The following is an 11,409-nucleotide window of genomic DNA, read 5'->3' on the forward strand; positions in this document are numbered from 1 at the left end:
TTCCACTTGTGTGCTGAAAGAATTCCTTTACTGTCCCCACCTCTCTCCTCAGAGAGAGAGGGAAGTTAAGTGAAAGGGGGAAATTAAGTGAAAGGCAGAAGATTAAGACACTGTCACAGTTGATCAAGGGGCAATGTTTTTTCTCTTTCATTTTGTCTTCCAATATTTCTCATGGGATAACGGGGCAGCAAAGAGTTCTCCATTGTGTTCAATAATTATTTAACTCAGTCTATGAAGGCTGTTGATTTTTTCCTGGGTAAGACACAATTGATCTTATCAAATCTAAGATTCAATCCAGGAAATTTTGTCTGTTAGGGTTCTACCCAAGGGAGTATTTCTTGGAATGGGTTTGAAGGGATCTTCAGAAATCTTTAAGGGAACTGACCTTCTGAGCAGATACTGAAAAATCTGACCAAACCCACTAAATGTTGATAATTTCTGAAGAGTAGATATGTACTTTGGTTGGGGGAAGGGAGGTAGAAGAGGAGACCTTTGTCTATCTTTCCTTCCTCTTCTGAGAGGACAGAGCAAGATATAGGAAGAGTAGGATGTAATTGACTTGAACTCCTTCCAAATAATTAAACTGAGTTTGAAAAATCATTCTGACAGATTTAGCTTCTAAAAGTAAGTTAGGTAGTTGTCAAATCCAAGAAATACTTTGAAAATTCACTTTAAGAAAATAAAACAAGTTCAATGAATTATTTTAAAGAAGCAAACCCAAAATCTAATTTTATTTAAAAAATTGAGCTTTATAATATTTTCCAATAAAAGCTCTCCCTATCCAACCTGATGGAAAATAGAACCAACACTTTTTCAGCCTTCAATGAAAACGAGGAAGGCTTTATGACTGAGGTTAAAAGGAGAGAGTTGGGTTAAGCCAAAGGGGCAGCAAGATTTTACTGTGTGCAAAAGCATTCAGACATTTGGCATTCCTTTTGCAATAAAACTTTATTGATGATCGTTTGAAAGTTATAGCAACTCCAAAGTTATAAAACTTGTCATAAAATACCAAGCAGTCATTAGCTTACCTGACCTCTTCTCAATATAAACATTTCCCTCCAAATGTATTTTGTTCTTACCTATAAGAGGGAAAGGAAAGGGGTTAGAGATTAAAAGTTCTACTCACTGTTGAAGACAAGATATATTAAGCCTCATGTTCTATTTTTATGTCTTTCATTGGACACAATGGAAGTTATACCTATGTATTTATATTTAGTGTTGATAAATCTTTTTGTGAAATCATTATATACTACCCTCCCTTCCACCCCCTTCCACAACATAATATATATTTGTCAGGACTTAAAATGGCTAGAATCATACAGGTTCTCATATATTATGTGTTCTTGGTGAACATGGGAAATAGGGATAGGAAATTAATCATATTTAGGGAACAGAAAGTCCCAGTATCTTTTTGTAAGAGCCCTCTTCGCTCCTTAAGTATGCTTTTATTTAGAAAGGGTGACATACTGCCTGCTATAAGCAGAGCTGTTCACAAAATGGAACTAGTTGCATGTACTTTATTATGTGACTGGAGAAGTAAATTATTTAAAATCTATGGAATATTGTTTTGAGCCACTTTAGATCTCTAGGTAGATTTCAGTCCAAGGAAAGATAAGTCCTCTGCATCTAAAGTAGCAACATGTAATTAATTCGTAATTCTATAACCTATAAAATATTAACGTCAATGGCAGTTTAAAATCTTTGACAAATATCTAAAAGGGTATTGCAGAAAATAACTGAATTTAACTTGATTTCAACAAATATCTAAAGGCTGTATTATATGCAAACTTTTATCATTTCCTATGTATGAGGTTATTAATCTACCTATATGTGTGTAGGTAGGAAATATACTACAGGAAAAAAAAAACACTTTTGAGTAATTCTCATCTCTCAGGTTCCACTTTAATTGGCTTATAGTTACCTAGGATTCTGAAATTAAGTCAATCTACCATTAAAAGGCACCATGAGATATAAAAATGGCTGACCCTTCTTAGCTTTATATTGATTTTTCCAAAGCACGTGAAACTCTGGATAAGTTCTTAAAACTCAAAACAAATAGATACATTTAAGCATTTGTAGAAATAAATTTCAAGAAAAATCAGAACTATATGTTCTTAGCAATCTAATGTTTAATTGATTTATGAACTTACTCAAATTCTTATTAAGCTAATGTCCTATTAAACTTTAAAATCTATCAAAAGATGACATGAGATTTCAACAAGAAAAGAAAGTTTTACCAAAATTGTGTGTAAAATGTTGTTCTTTTCTTTCTATCTTTTTAAAAGAGATAAATGTTGTATCATGAGGAAATATTAGAGGAAGGGAGGGTAAGGTTCTAAGTTGTTATAATCATAAACTAAATTCTCCTCAGTGCCCGAGTCTTTTTCTAGTTTTATGTTGGATGCTTCTTGCAGCAAAATAAATAGTATTTTTTATATAATTGCATTCATCTAATGCACTAATGACCTAAAGGACCAAATCTTCCAGCCCCCGGGCTCTAAGGAGAGTTAGAGAAGAATCCATAAACAATAGAGCACAAGTACAGACAGACACACACACACACACACGTACACACACACCAGACATATGCTGATCAGAATTTCTGTGAGTGTGTAGGACATTCTGAGGATAGTTTTTTTGATTCTAGGACAGTTTTGTCCTAGAAAAGCTTTGAAAAGCTTCTATATCACAAGGTAGACATTAATGAGAATTAAGTTAGTCATCATTACAACTTACTTAAATGAAATTGCCTATTGATATGACTTTTATAAAATGTATAAGGACTATCTATGCAATAACAAAAAAGGAAAATGGTTTGGCATAGAAAACAGCGTGAAAGTACTTGTAGTTCTTTAAATGCCTAGATGGCAGGCTGTAAAATGAAAGATAAAATTATTTCTTTTAAAATAAAATTTGTGTATTAAATCTACACCCATCTTCTCCTTAATTCTTTCAGTTCACTTTCAATAGATTTAATTTCTAAAAAAACAACAATTTGAACTTTCTGTGTATCTTTCCACTCTGTTCCAGTTTCACATATCACAAATGCTGCTGACCTACATTCATTGCTATTGAGCACCATCTTTACTTGGCTGTTGAGGATAATAATAAGTCAGAAGGAATTCGACGTGTTTTCAAATGCATTAGGAATGGCTTATAGAACAGTTATGGCCATGCAATTCATCTTTGTAAAAGCAATTTGATAACTATCCAAATGTAATTTCGGGGGGGGGGGGGGGGAGTTATGTGATAAACCATACTGATAATCTTCCTCCTCTTCTCTTTGTATATTCTGCTTTGTGCATTCTGTGTTCATGAGAAAGGATTGTTTGTTCAAATTATATACATATTTGCTTTCTGGGATGATTCCAGTGTGTCTTCAACTTAATTGTATTTGAAGCTTTCTGTGTACAGTTGGGTGGTAAGATTGTGAAATCAAAACCTGTGTCTTGGAGTTCTGGTGGCATGTACAGACAACAGAGTTCTGCCTTCATCATTTCTATTGACACAAGAAATCCTAAAGAAAAAAAATGCTGTATAAATCAGCACCATGCAATTGTAACTTATGCATTCCTTCCTTAAAATTTAATGTATATTTTACCCTAAGGGTGTTTGTTCCCTGATGAAACTAATTTTCCTCTAATAGTAATAATACCCTGCATGAATATAATCACTTTTTATCTTGGAAGATCCTCAAGTGCCCTAGGAGTTATATGTTAAAATGTAAAGTGTATGTGTGTGTGTATTTATGTATATATATATATATACACACATATATATATATATATACATATATATATGTGTGTATATATATATATATATATATATGGTAGAATTTCCACATATCCATGTTTAACCCTCTATGTTCTTATTTGCTTTCTTCATTTCTTTTGACACAAGAAAATTCTTGAGAAAAATGAAGGAACTTTGGAAAATCTGTTTGAGAGCTTAAGTCCTTTTATCCAAGTTAGTAAAAAGAGATTCATTAGAATATGCAAAGCTACATTAAAATTTGATGAGGGAAGGATGAAGGAGGGAATTCCCTCTGTTTATGCATTCCTTGGTTATTGTTAGCTTATAGATAAATTCCAAATATTTCAATTTTAAGTGCTTTGGATTTTTAGGGCCTGATCCCTTCTAATGGAGGAAAAATGCTTGGTTCTAAATTTTAAAAAATGAGAAAGAGGCAACTTAAATTAATAAGAAAAACTTTGAATAAATTCAGATTAAACCTTTTCAAGGTGCTCTAGGCTGTGTGAAGATGAGGGAAATGTGTAGTTAATTTTGAATGATGTAATTCTGTAAATGGAAATACTTCTATATGGAAATTATGTAAGACTTAGCAGCCTTCCATTGTTCTGCATTAGACACAGATAGAATATCTTGGCAGATAAGAAACTGTTCTTGGATTTTTACATTTTTCCCCTTAATTTTAGACCAATTTGTTTTCCAGTAACTTTAAATGCACATAGTTACACTGTGCAACCATCCTCCAAATAATTAAGCTCTGAAGTCAAGTGAAATAAAGCATTTAGGTTAGAAATAAAAAATCTAAGTCAAGCCATACCACAGTTTTCTCACGTGTAACATAATGACACTGAACATATGTTGTATTTTGGATCATAGGTTAGGCTTGTAAGTGTACCATTTACTATGCAATAGAAGCGAAGATGTGGAAAAGTCTAATGTTGCCATTTCCTGAGTTTCAAGGGTTGAAATTTTTAGCCTTAAAGTGGCATTATTGTAGGTTTTTACATTTAAATAGGGTAATTATTTCTCCTGCCACTGAAAGGTAGTTTCTCCTAGAGGACTGAACCGTGCAGCAGCCAGGGCATTGCAGCAGAACATAATTGTTTGGGACAGGAATTGAATATAAGTTCCGTAGCCAATAAAAGCTGTTAGAGGAATTTATGTAGGCAGAACCTCAGTTGTCAGTTCGCCAGAACATTAGACACAAGAACTCTAGTTCTCCAGAAAGGTGTCAGGGGACTTTTAATGGTCCCCTGTGGTCTAGACCTTTACTTTATCCATGTTCTAAGAGGTGGTTACAGCAAAGGGCCACTCCACTGGAGCTGTGCTTTAGGATAAACTGTAACTAAAGCACCAGATAACTAACTGTTACTGGTCTGCCCAGAAGAATTGCAACAAGCAAAACAGTTACAACAATAGTTGCACAGATTTAGTTAAAAGTCTAGGATCCTTTATGTTTTGTGTGTGTGTGTGTGTGTGTGTGTGTGTGTGTGTGTGTGTTGTGAGAGAACTTACCTCACTTCTGAAGCCTATTAAATGAACTTTCTGGTTAATAACTTATAAAATGCAAATAATTAACTATCCAAAGTAAAATAAAAACTTGTTATTAAATGAATGGATCTAGGAATGAGCAGACAATATGAAAGGTTTTGACTAGACCAAAATGTTTCAAGGTTTTACTTCTCCCTTAAGAACACACTGCTTCCATTCCTGATATCAAGGAGCTGAATTCACCTCTCTTTCTTCCTCAGGCATATTTATTAACAAAAATTAAAATGTGTAACATTTGAGCAAAATTTTGGATCATCTGAATTACAGTTCTAATCTAAATCTAATCTGATCTAAATTTGTGAGTCATTTGTTAATTTGCAAGTATGTTTACAAATTTATTTTCAAGCATAAACAAACCTATTCATTTTCATTGAAGATATAAGAACATTATTGGGCTGTATCAAAATGACAATTTTAGGGTCTTCCTAAGAAGATTTGGAAAAAAACTGTTCTTTAGATACTGTACATTGATTGAAATATGTGTTCTTTGAAGCCAATTGATTTTTTCTTGTTATTTTAGATAGAAGATTGATTATTGTGAGTGAAACTGTTTTATCTTGCATATTTCAGTGACTTCTTCCTTCCTCTTCACTCCCTTTGTAATTAGAAAAGATTATTCTTAATTGTTCCCTTTGATTACAGCATACTGCATTGCTATAATATTTTTCATTTTCACACACTCCAGCATCACACAGAATTCCCTATTTCCTGTAATAGTGGAATCATAGGATTCCAAGACCTCATCTTACTGAGGAAAAATCTGAAGTCCAGGGAATTTGAATGATTTGTCCAAGACATAAGACTTGAATGCAGATCCTCTAACTCCATAACTATTATGTCTTTCAGTTTACTATGCTGCCTCCCCTGATATTTGCCCTGTGCCTTCAAGCCTCATGTCATAGGTGCCCTGAGAGTTTGAATAACTCAGTATCATGTTCCTCTCCTTCAAGGCTTTAAGGAAAGCCCAAGACTGGGTAGCTGCTAGTTACTGCTCCCTGTATGGACTCAGAAAGAGTAGGATTTGACACAATGAGACGGCCTATAACTATTGGAGCTACTTGTAAAAGAAACACAAAGTTACTTGCTTGTAAGAGGGAAAAAGAAACTTAACAACAAAAGTCCCCTAGAGACCCCATGCAATGCTTGCTAGAAGGGACTAGAAAAATCTCGTTAATCTGCCAAAACTAGATGAACTCTTTCTGACAAAGAGAGGCCCTTTGTGACCTGGGGGATGACCCAAGGAATCATTTACCAGACTAGATCTGTCTGTATGAGACTTGAAAATTGAGGTTTAGAATGGCCTTGGGACCCTGGAAGTTTTTATTTTTACAGTTTTAGCTGCACTGGAATGCATCCATTGGACAAGGCTAGTTTCTTGGGAACTTAGCTAGGTGTGGCTCTGATCTCTTCTATCTACTCTCGCTTCCTGACTATACCCTTTCAGAAGATATACCCTAGAAAAAACATCCTTTGGCCTAGGAAAATAAAGATGCAGTTGTTAAATTCTCTTACCTTCACCCATGTCCCTCCAATGTTCTCTAAATTTGTTTTTTTTTTTTTGTTTTAGAAAAAGGAATTAAACCTACCTTCCATTGCTACATTGGTGTAAGTGGAAGAAGGCATTGTGCCAAGATGTAAGGATCGATGCTCTCTGAGACCTGATCTGCCTGGAGGAAGTCACCTCACCTTGACATGCGTTAATTATCCATTTTAATGTTATTGCTTCTCTGATCCTCCTCTGTCAGTTTCTACTTTAACTCTTTAAGAAAGAAAAAATAATAATAATGAAGAAAGGGGATTCTGTTTTTTATCCCTGCATTGGACAGGGTGTGAAGTGTATGGGGGAAGCTGAGGGAAGTTGATACTTAGAATTTTAATGAAAAATGAGAGAGGAACAATTTTGTTATAAGTAAATAATGCCCAATTCTCCCTAACCTCTTCCTTGGCACCCAGCCTCCAACTTGGAAAATTCAGAAGAATGGTTGGTGGATAGAAGAATCAGCTTCATTTGAGGGGAGAAGAGGTGGGCTTAATGCAGAGGTTTGTAACAGAAAGCTCCATAACAGACTTAAGAACTCAAATGGGCTCTTAAGCTCTGGAGAGAAGAATGAGACTATCTTTCACCTTCCCCTGGGGAGGCCACCTCAATATGTGAGAGTAGCCTTCTGTGCCTTCCTATCCTTCCCCCACTTCCACCCATCTAAAGTTTCAGTGTTTCCACTGCCTAGACTGTGAGACCTTTGAGGGAGGGGGAGTCCAGACACTCCGTTTGGTTTCAGTCAAGGCTGCATGAAGGTTTTGAGTCTGAACCTCCTCATTAAGCCCCAATCTAGATTTCTTCCAGGTGAAAGAGGTAGATAGATAGATAGATAGATAGATAGATAGATAGATAGAGGGATAGAGGGATGGATGGATGGATGGATGCTTACAACGTGCCAGGCACTGTACTAAGCACTAAATAGTGACAATAAAGTCTGAGGAAATTTGGAGTTCATTTGTGTGGTGGCTACAATTGAGCAGGGGAGCAAGTACATATTCATTTGAAATCCACGACACTCAACTTATCTCCTGCTTTAATTTCAAGCAAGTTTTAAATTTTGTAACTTGGCAGTATTCAGAATCTTTAAAAAAGCCTGTGACCAGGAGGATGGTCACATCCAGGGCAGGCTCAGGATTTTACAGATGAAGTAATTTGTGATTTCAGGGAATTTAGGAGATAGGTTAGGCCCCGGTAAAAACTGAGGGGAAAGGAGATTCTTAGGCAGATAACTTTAAAAAGTAGAAAGGAGATATACCAAGATGTATTCTGTTCCCCAGGTCCTTCTCAACCTTAATCTGAAGGAATATTTCTCCTATAGATGGCGCTTTGACAAGGTATTCCTTACAGAGCAAGAGAGAGATGAGACCCCGTACACCTACGGATCAGACAGCTCTGGGGTAATAAAGACTTGAGAAAGGGGAAATAATAACAATAATCAATAATAATAATGTGTGTCCCTGTCTCTCCTGGAAAGGCAGATTGTCCAAGTCCAGATCTTGGACATGGGTCTCAGGAATGGTTATGAACTTCTTAGCTACTTTAAGAATTTGACAGTGGTTAAGGGCAGTGGTCAGAAAAACTAGCCGATAGCGTCTTGGTACAATTCTCAGAAGAGACAAACTCAATTCATCAGCACACCTTGACCTTCTTCACCCAGGAGCTGGCGGGCAGATTCCCTCAGCGAAGTAAGGTCAAAGGACTTGGTGGCTATATCTATATTTCTAGAGGGAACCTCAACGCGCGAGGGCGCGGTCTTACCTGAACACATTGTTGCTGATTGTTCATCATTAACTTCACCTTTAAATCCAGACAGTAAAATTCTGGGATGATAGTGGGATTTTGGAGGTGCTGGTGGTCTTTGTCCCGAGGAGGAGCACGACCAGGGTCAGGAGATCTTCCTCAGATGGATTTGCATAAATTATTTCACTTAGTCCGGAGCTAGGTATGCTTGTTCCAACCACATTGACCTCCAGAGACAAGATCTCAGGGTTCTTAACATCTCTGCTCATCCTCAGAAATCCTCTGCTATCCGAGGAGCAAACAACAAACAAACAAAACAAACAAACAAACAAAACAAAACCAAAAACTCTTAGAGCCGTACTGAAAACATTAGTACAGAATCACTTTAACTAAAACGTGTGTCAATAACAAGGTTCCCATTTTCTTTTATTCTGAGAATGAGAGAGAATGCCTCTGAACACAGTGTCCCGACCTGGATTCCACAGAGGCGGGGGAGGTTTTGCTGTAAGATGAAAATGATGGTGGTGGGGAACTGTATTTTAGCAGATCTGCGCCAGTGTGTGTGTGTGTGTGAATGAATTTAATGATTTAATTATTTTAAATGAACCTAGTCTTTAATAAAAAAAGAAGAAAAAGTTTGCCTACTCTGCCCCGTGACGGAGTTCTATAGAGGAATTTGTTTCAGACATCAGTTCTTAGAATCATGAAATCCTTAGCTTTTGGACTTTTAACCGAAAAATCCTTGTAATTTAAGTGGCGTTAGTTAAGAAGTGCAAATGTTTTTAAGACTTCCAGGTACTTACCCTTCATCACAGATCTCCATTTCTGTGGTTGCCATGACACAATAGAAGAAAAAACTAATTTGTTTGGCAAAGCTAATTAAATGTTTGATTTAGATTCCCAGTGTTCCAAAGCCTGAGATCTCCCCTGGTCTATCAGCCCCTTTAAATAGGTATTCTTTTTCTTGTGTCAATCTTACGCTATCAAGACCAGAGGTTTTCCACGGGAGCATATTCGCTGCCATTTAAATATTTCATAAGGGGGAAAAAATTAACCACATAAAATCTGGACCTCAGCAATCCTTTTAAAAACTATTCGGCCTTCAACCAGTGAAAACTGAAATGGGGATGAAATTTAGGTTCAGAAAAGAGTTCTTAGGCATAAAGGCATTTTCCCCTTATGTTTTTAGGAAAAGGTTTACTAGATATTTGCAATCTTCAGAGTAAACCGAACTCAGTTCCCTCTCACCTCGGAATCCTGTTCTCTTGTGAAACACAAATGACGGGGAAGGCGGGGAAGAGAAATCGCAACACAAGTAGATGATGAAAACTCAAAATGAAATGTCCATTATTTTTCATTGGAAAAAGGGGACAGCTGAGGAAAAAAATGGGACGAAGGTTTGGGGAGATGGGGCACGTAATGACCGGAAAGAGAAGAAGAACTGAAAGCGAGTTTCTAGAATTAGTAGGCCCCACCCCTCAGAGAATGAAGCGGAAAGAACAATCCTAGATCAGATCGCAGAGCCGGCATCCAGTTGCACTCTAGATTAAGCGGCTTGTCCCTCCTGCGGCGCTGCTCAGAGTTAAAATTTCATCTCTTGTGGAAAAGGGCATCAGAAAGCACTGGCTCATTCTCTCAATACCGCAAGGCACTTTTCACTGGGAGGAGCTGTTGGGGGAAATGAAAAAGTCAAGAGGATTGGGAGGAAAAGGTGAAGGAGAGAGAAGGATGAGTGAAGTGCTGAGGCATTCCATATCCCATCCCTAAGCCTTTTTCATGAAGTGGCCTCTGTCTTCCTCTCTGGAGTGGAGCTGAGACTGTAGACGGGTAGTCCAGATTGCCTAGGATCTCCTGCATTCGGGTAGTGGGAATTACCTTAATCTATTGTCTATGAGTTGGTGTCTGAGAGAGCTTTGTGCATCCATCTACCTGTGTGTCTAGAGCTTCGTTCAATATTCCCTTTCCTTTTTCAAAGAAATTCATTGCCTGTTTTGCACTTCATCAAGATAATGAGACAGCTTTTTCCCCCCAGATTCCACAATCTCTTTACATTATTTCTTCTTCTTACCTTCCCCAAATCCATCCTCCCCCTAAACTCTTTCCTCTTCTCCCCCTCCCGAAGGCTCTTTGGTCTTTTTCTTGAGTCTGTGAAATTGAAATTGACCATACACACTCACTTTGTGAGCACCCTAACTTCTTCGTAAAAAAGTAATGGCTATTTGGAGTCGCCTCTCAATTTAGAGAAAGGGAGGAGTGGAACTCTGAATTGACCCATGCTAGAATTCGGGGTCATCTGTACGGAAGACCCGAGCTGCTCCCGGCAAGCGGCTCTCCCACACTGCTTCAGTTCTGCTCCTAGCTCACCTTTCATATCTGAAAGCTGCTCCACCGCACTCTAAGCTCCAGGTTGAGTCAAGTAGCTATTAGAGCACTGGGTTTTTTTGTTTGTTTTGTTTTTAGACAACCGTTTGGTTAACTGCAATCTCGAATTCTTGTAAGGCACAGATCACACACACCTGCTCGATTTCAATACAATCCTCTCTCCCCTTCCTCACCATCAATCCTCCCTCACCCCACATTCACTCACTAACAGTTAAAAAGGATCCTTGTTTCATTTTCTTTTTTTGTATTCCCGATAGATCCCCTCACAAACCACAGGAAAACTTTTCTACAGAAATTTACAAATAAGAAGGTCCTGTGAGGAGCTCAGCTTCGACTTAGTTGCTTCCAAAATCCTTCCATCTCCACTTCCAAAGGACTGGGGACAAGAGGTGTACTTAGGTGTTCCTTACAAAGACTTCTCCTAGACCCTGTCATTTGCTCAACAA

This window comes from Notamacropus eugenii, chromosome 1, assembly GCF_028372415.1.
Source record: "Notamacropus eugenii isolate mMacEug1 chromosome 1, mMacEug1.pri_v2, whole genome shotgun sequence".
Taxonomy (NCBI): Eukaryota; Metazoa; Chordata; class Mammalia; order Diprotodontia; family Macropodidae; genus Notamacropus; species Notamacropus eugenii.